Here is a 6,165-nt window from a genome sequence, read left to right on the forward strand (position 1 = left end):
TAGTTTACTGGAGCTAAGAGCCTCACAACTTTCTTGCCCCAGGCTGGCTTCAGATTGCAATCTTTAGATCTCAGCCTCCTGAGTAGCTAGGACTACAGTGTGAGTCACCAGCTCCTGACTCTCTGTTTATTTTTAACCAGAGAAACCGTGTTTGTGTTTCTAATTATGTGTCCACTAACTTACTAGGTGCATATATGTATTTCCTCCAGCTTCATATCAAATATTCAAATTTAACTTAATTTCAGCTGTTGAATTTTCTCATGTATTTTCTTTAGAGTGATTGGAAAACATCACATTTTCTTGAAGTGTCTTAGAAATGTTTCTTCTATAATACCTTCCCAAACTACATCACATTTTGGAAGACAATTTATTATAATAATACCTGTTAAAATTGATACAGCTTGTAAATGTGGTGTTTTATCTTGGTAGTAGTTTCGTATAATACTTTTATCGTAATGTTTTCATAAAATTCTCTTTCAGTAGCCTTTAGTCATAGATATTTTTGTATGTGCTGGTACCGAGGCATGAATTCAGTGATTGGGTATTATTTTCTCAGCCTTTTCACCTTAAGGCTGGCACTCAGTACTACTTTATTTAAAGCTGCGCTTCTAGCTTTTTGCAGACTAATTGCAAATAAGAATTTTATGAGTGGCTTTGAACCATGATATTTAGCTCTCAGCCTCCTGAGGAGCTAGGATTATAGTCCTGGGCCATTGTTGCCTAATCATAGCCATTTTAAAATCTATAATAAAAACTTTGCTCACATTGTACATAAGACAGTCATAGTATGAATCTTATAAAGTGACAAGTATAGCATTTAAATATGCAGTTTATAATCTTTCTGTATCTCCAGTTACTAATTCTTTACCTCACATGCACATTATAACCCATGAAAATACAAATGATTCAATTGAGTTAATGGATGAATGATTGCATGCCTGAGCATATGTATGAGTGAAAGTATGAATATTGGCGTTATATTATCATGGGAGGAAAGATCTATCTCTCTTTCCAACCTTGCTACCTGAATCCTCATTTTATTAGTCTAAAGAGAGAAAAAAATTCTTCAAGTGGGTTATAAAGGATGGAGAGGTTTTCTCATTCTAGGAAAGCCCCAAGCTACGTACTAAAATAAGAAAGATTATTCTAGAGACACAATTGATTCCTGTCAAAATATGTTGTACTTTGTATATTTTACTAATCTATCCTAGTAGTTCTAGTGTAAAGTATAGAAATTTTACAACTATCCACATAGAATATAGGCAATCTTAAATGAATGCCTATTTCTACATAATACTCTTGTATAACTCAGTGTTTTTCTAAAGTTACACATGACATATCCTTCTATATCAGGGATGCATGCACTTTATAAATCAAACTCAAGTATCTGTCAGTGCTCACCTGTAATCCCAGAAGTCAAAACCCTGAGGCAGAAAGATCAAGAGTTGAGTTAGAGGCCATTATAGACTAATAGTGAGATCCTTTCTGGAAAAAAATTCTAATGAAACTTGATATGAATTCTGTTTGAAAATAAATCCTGCAAGCTGGGCCTTAGAGGCTCACATCTATAAGCCTAGCTTCTCACAAAGCTGGTGTCTGAGAACTGTAGTTCAACACCAGCTCAGGCAGAAAAGTGTCTAAAACTCTTATCTCCAGTTAACTACCAAAATGCCAGAAGTGAAGCTATGGTACAAATAGAGTGTAGTTGTGAGCAAAGAAGTTCAGGGACAATGCCAAGGCCTTGAGTTTAAGCCCAAGACCGCACAAAGCAAACAAACCCTATAGTACCTGTTCAGGCTTGTTACAACTTGAAAACCCATTATTCCAAAATTACCCCTACCATGTTCTGTCTGTTCAAAGGCAACAAAAGATGACAGCAAGGTGTCTGATTTCTGAGAGATTGGAACCATTGTCTCTGGGCCTATTCTGTCTCTGCTGCAAACATGCATGCTACGGACCTCCACAGTTCCATGCCCATGTCCCTTATCATTGTCTTCTTATCTAATTTACCAAGCACTTCCATCTCAGGCTCTCCAGAGGTTCTTTTTTTTTCTCAAATTTTTATTATCAAACCGATGTACAGAGAGGTTACAGTTTCATACGTTAGGCATTGGATACATTACTTGTACTGTTTGTTACCTCGTCCCTCATACCCCCCTCTCTCCTCCCCCTCTCCCTTTCCCCCCATGAGGTGTTCAGTTCACTTACACCAAACAGTTTTGCAAGTATTGCTTTTGTAGTTGTTTTTCTTTTTTTTACCCTGTGTCTCTCAATTTTGGTATTCCCTTTCAATTTCCTAGTTCTAATACCAGTATACATGGTTTCCAATATACTCATATAAGATTACAGAGATAGTGTAGGTACAACCACAGGAAAGTGATACAAGAACATCATCAATAATAGCTTCCTCAGAGGTTCTTTTAAACCACAGATCTGACAACCTACTGGGAGAGGGATTTGTTACAACTTGTCCTATTCCTCTCCCTGACCATTCTCTTCCTCTCTAACTTCAACTTCTTCGTGTGTGTGTGTGTGTGTGTGTGTGTGTGTGTGTGTGTGTGTGTGTGTAAGGTGACTGGGTCTAAGCAATATGCCTTGAAGCTATGTGTCTGTACTTGCTGGGTGGACGGGGTTTTCCACACAGCTCTGGAAAGCTCCAAATTTAATAAAGAACATTCTTAGTCTGAGGAATGTGTCCTGAGTTGTTAAGCTCCAGGAAATTGCCCCTTGACTTCCTGATTTTTTCCTTAGACTGTTTGCTTTGCTTATATTTAACACCTTTTTTAGGCTTAATTCATTGCTCATTTGGCTTTCTAGGCTTATGTATAACACTTTTGTTATGATAAATTCCTCACAGCTTATGTGGTTTGGGCCTACATAAGCTTTGTGCTAGATGCATTTGCAGCAGCTTCTGGCCTTTGAAACAGGAGTCCGTCAGCAGTCCACACTGACCCTGCAATATAGATGTTCAATTCAGCCTCTTATGTGATGGCTTCTCTGTTTCTTGTGACTCAGTTCCCTTACAACAATATAGTATTTAGTTTAGCTTGTGAGCATTGTAAGTGTACTGTCACATTGCATGCAGCTTGGTATGGTTTTCCCTTGGTAATATTTTCTACAATTTATTTTTTTTATTTATGTCATACTTTCTCTGTAATAGTTACTTGTCTATACCATTCTATTATGTAGATAAGGTCTAAATTATTATACAAATGCATTATGTGAATACATGTATTTCCCTGGTGATTGATATGGGTTTTCAATTCTTCATAATTCTTAGTAGTACTAGCAAGAAAATTTTTACATGTTATAGATATTGGGCCAAATTACTCTCTAAATTGCTTCTATATGCACATTCTCAGCAGTATATCTAGTTTGGCAAATTTACTGGTCATAAAATAAGTATTCTTTTCATAACTTCATTTCCCCAAGTAGAATTAAAGTTACTTTCATACATTTACATGATATTATTTCTTTTGTTAAAAAATAACAACCCATGTATTTTGATAATTTTTGTGGTAGTTGTTCTTTTTAATATTGGTTTTCAGACATTTTCCCATGTTCTGAATATAAACTCATTGGTTGTAATAGGTATTACATATACTTTTTGCCTTTTTGTAAAATGATGTAGTTTTTTTTTCTTCCCATAAGATCATAAAGAGAATCTTATATATTTCCTCCTAAATGTTCAAAGGTTTTATTTTCAAGTTTATGTCTTTAATATTTTAGTAATGTGAGATAGCACATCTCTTGCTTTTTCCTTATGGAAAACATTGCATTTATTGTTTTCTATTTTTAAAAATGTTTATTGCATCATAAGATACATACAGAAACATAGATTATGAATATTACTTGATGATTTCTTTTTTAAAAAATTAATTAATTAATTAATTATTTGCCAGTCCTGGGCCTTGGACTCAGGGCCTGAGCACTGTCCCTGTATTCTTTTTGCTCAAGGCTAGCACTCTGCCCCTTGAGCCACAGTGCCACTTCTGGCCATTTTCTATATATGTGGTGCTGGGAATCAAACCCAGGGCTTCATGTATACCAGGCAAGCACTCTTGCCACTAGGTCATATTCCCAGCCCCATACTTGATGATTATTTTGAACACGAATATACTTGTGTAATCACTACCTTACACAGGTATGGTATTTAAAGTAGACCATTCTGGCATTATAGAATTTACCTTATGTCCATTCTGAGACAATAAGCACTTATGCTTCATGAATTAATCATTATTACAGAACAATCAATTACATATAAATACTCCTGGATTTTTATGAGTGGAAGCATACCATGCATCATCTTTTTGTGTTATCCTCACTTTGTGCTTATTATAGGATTCAGAGATTCATCTAATTAATACAAATTTATTTCTGTTCAAAGCACTTGATTTCATATATTCTCAAGCCATTTACTTCCTTTGTGTGGATGTATGTATATATGTGTGTTGATCCAGGGACTTGAACTCAGGCTCTGTGCACTGTGCCTGAGATTTGCTGCTCACAGCTAGCAGTCTACTACTTGAACCACAGCTCTACTTTTGGCTTTTTGGAGAGTCTCATTAGCTTTCCTGCCAGGTCTGGCTTCCTACCATAATCCTTATATCTCAGCCTCCTGACCAGTTTGGATTAGAGGTGTGAGCCACAGGCACCAGTCTTTTTCTTTCTCACCGGGGTGAATGCACATTCAATTCCACTGCACTTCCTAATCTACTGGGGAATTTTTCAACAAGCTTTCACTCTCTGATTTACAATACCAGTGAATGTGCTTTACTGATTTTTCAGTTTCATTTATTTTCATATATCCTTTGTTTCCTATATTTTAATAAAATAGAATTTGCAATATTGAATTGATTTGTATTTCAAATTTTAATCAGCAAATACTTTCATCTAATAAGGTGATTGATTTTAGTATAACTTCCATAGCTAATGCGCTACTCAGGATCACAGAGGAGAAGCTGAGGATTATCTGATCTAACAACTACACCAACATGAACATGTGTTGTGGATTCAGTTTTGGCCTTGATGCGCTCCCAAAACGCTGCCCTTCCCCCAGCCCTGGGACAGTGTAAAAGCTAGCCACTCCCATCTTCCGGGTTCTGCCGGAAGAGAAGCAAAGAAGCCCCGCCTCCCATCTTGATCCACGTGGATGCCTCCAAGATGGCGCTGCCGGGGCCCAGGGGCGGTTCTCTTGGGGTGTGACATCAGCCCGTGGGGGAAGTCCCAGGATGCCACTCTTGCTGAAAAGCACAGCTCAGCCAATCAGCTAGTCAACCCAAGTCCCTCCTCTTCCTTCCCACCATTACCGTATGTAAACCCCTTCTCTGATTAAAGATTCTTTTGAGACTGGTGGACCATGCAGACCAGCTCCCTGAGACCTCTGTCCTGCATCGACTCCTGACACGTGAGGGGAATGGGGGGAGGTTTCAGCATCTTTCCTCTTCTTAGTGTAATCCACAAAGATAAGCTTTACACCTTCTGCGGGCGGGTGGAGTAGGGATGAGTGTCTTTCACAATTTGGGATCAGGCATCCCACCGGGAGAAATGGGGGAAAGGGGGTCCCGAGCCCCCAACATCCATGTAAATAAAAGGAAATATGCTTAGCAGCCAGATGATAGTTACTAGAACTAGAAAAGTACTAATTCATGTTTGAGTAGTAACAGAGGCAAGTACCTCCCAAGAGAAATTACTAAAGGTCACACAACTGGAAAATCTGAATGCTAAAGCACAGCACAGAAATAGATGATGGCACACATTCAAGATCAGAATGTTTTCTTCCCTTCATTTGTCAGGTGTATTTGGAACATATGCCTAGAATTTTAGTATTTTACCACATGGTAACTATATCTTGATACCAATTCTTTTGGCTACCCAGCAGAGCACAGAGAAAACCACAACCCGCTTAGCATCTTCAGAAAGCAAGTTGAACAATTCTGGCCAGTTACTCAACATTTACTTCTGAGCCAGAATGGACAAACATCCATTTGGATTCCTATATACACACATTCGCTTCCTACATATCACATTCATCTAGGTAGAGTCTGTACCATAAAAATTACATGATCATGTTAATTGAAAACTAAAAGAATGTAAAACGTGTTTGTGTTAAATTACTGAGCATCATAGTTAAACATATTACTTATTTGGGAAATTAGTAAAGCA

This window comes from Perognathus longimembris, chromosome 28 (genome assembly GCF_023159225.1).
Source record: "Perognathus longimembris pacificus isolate PPM17 chromosome 28, ASM2315922v1, whole genome shotgun sequence".
Taxonomy (NCBI): Eukaryota; Metazoa; Chordata; class Mammalia; order Rodentia; family Heteromyidae; genus Perognathus; species Perognathus longimembris.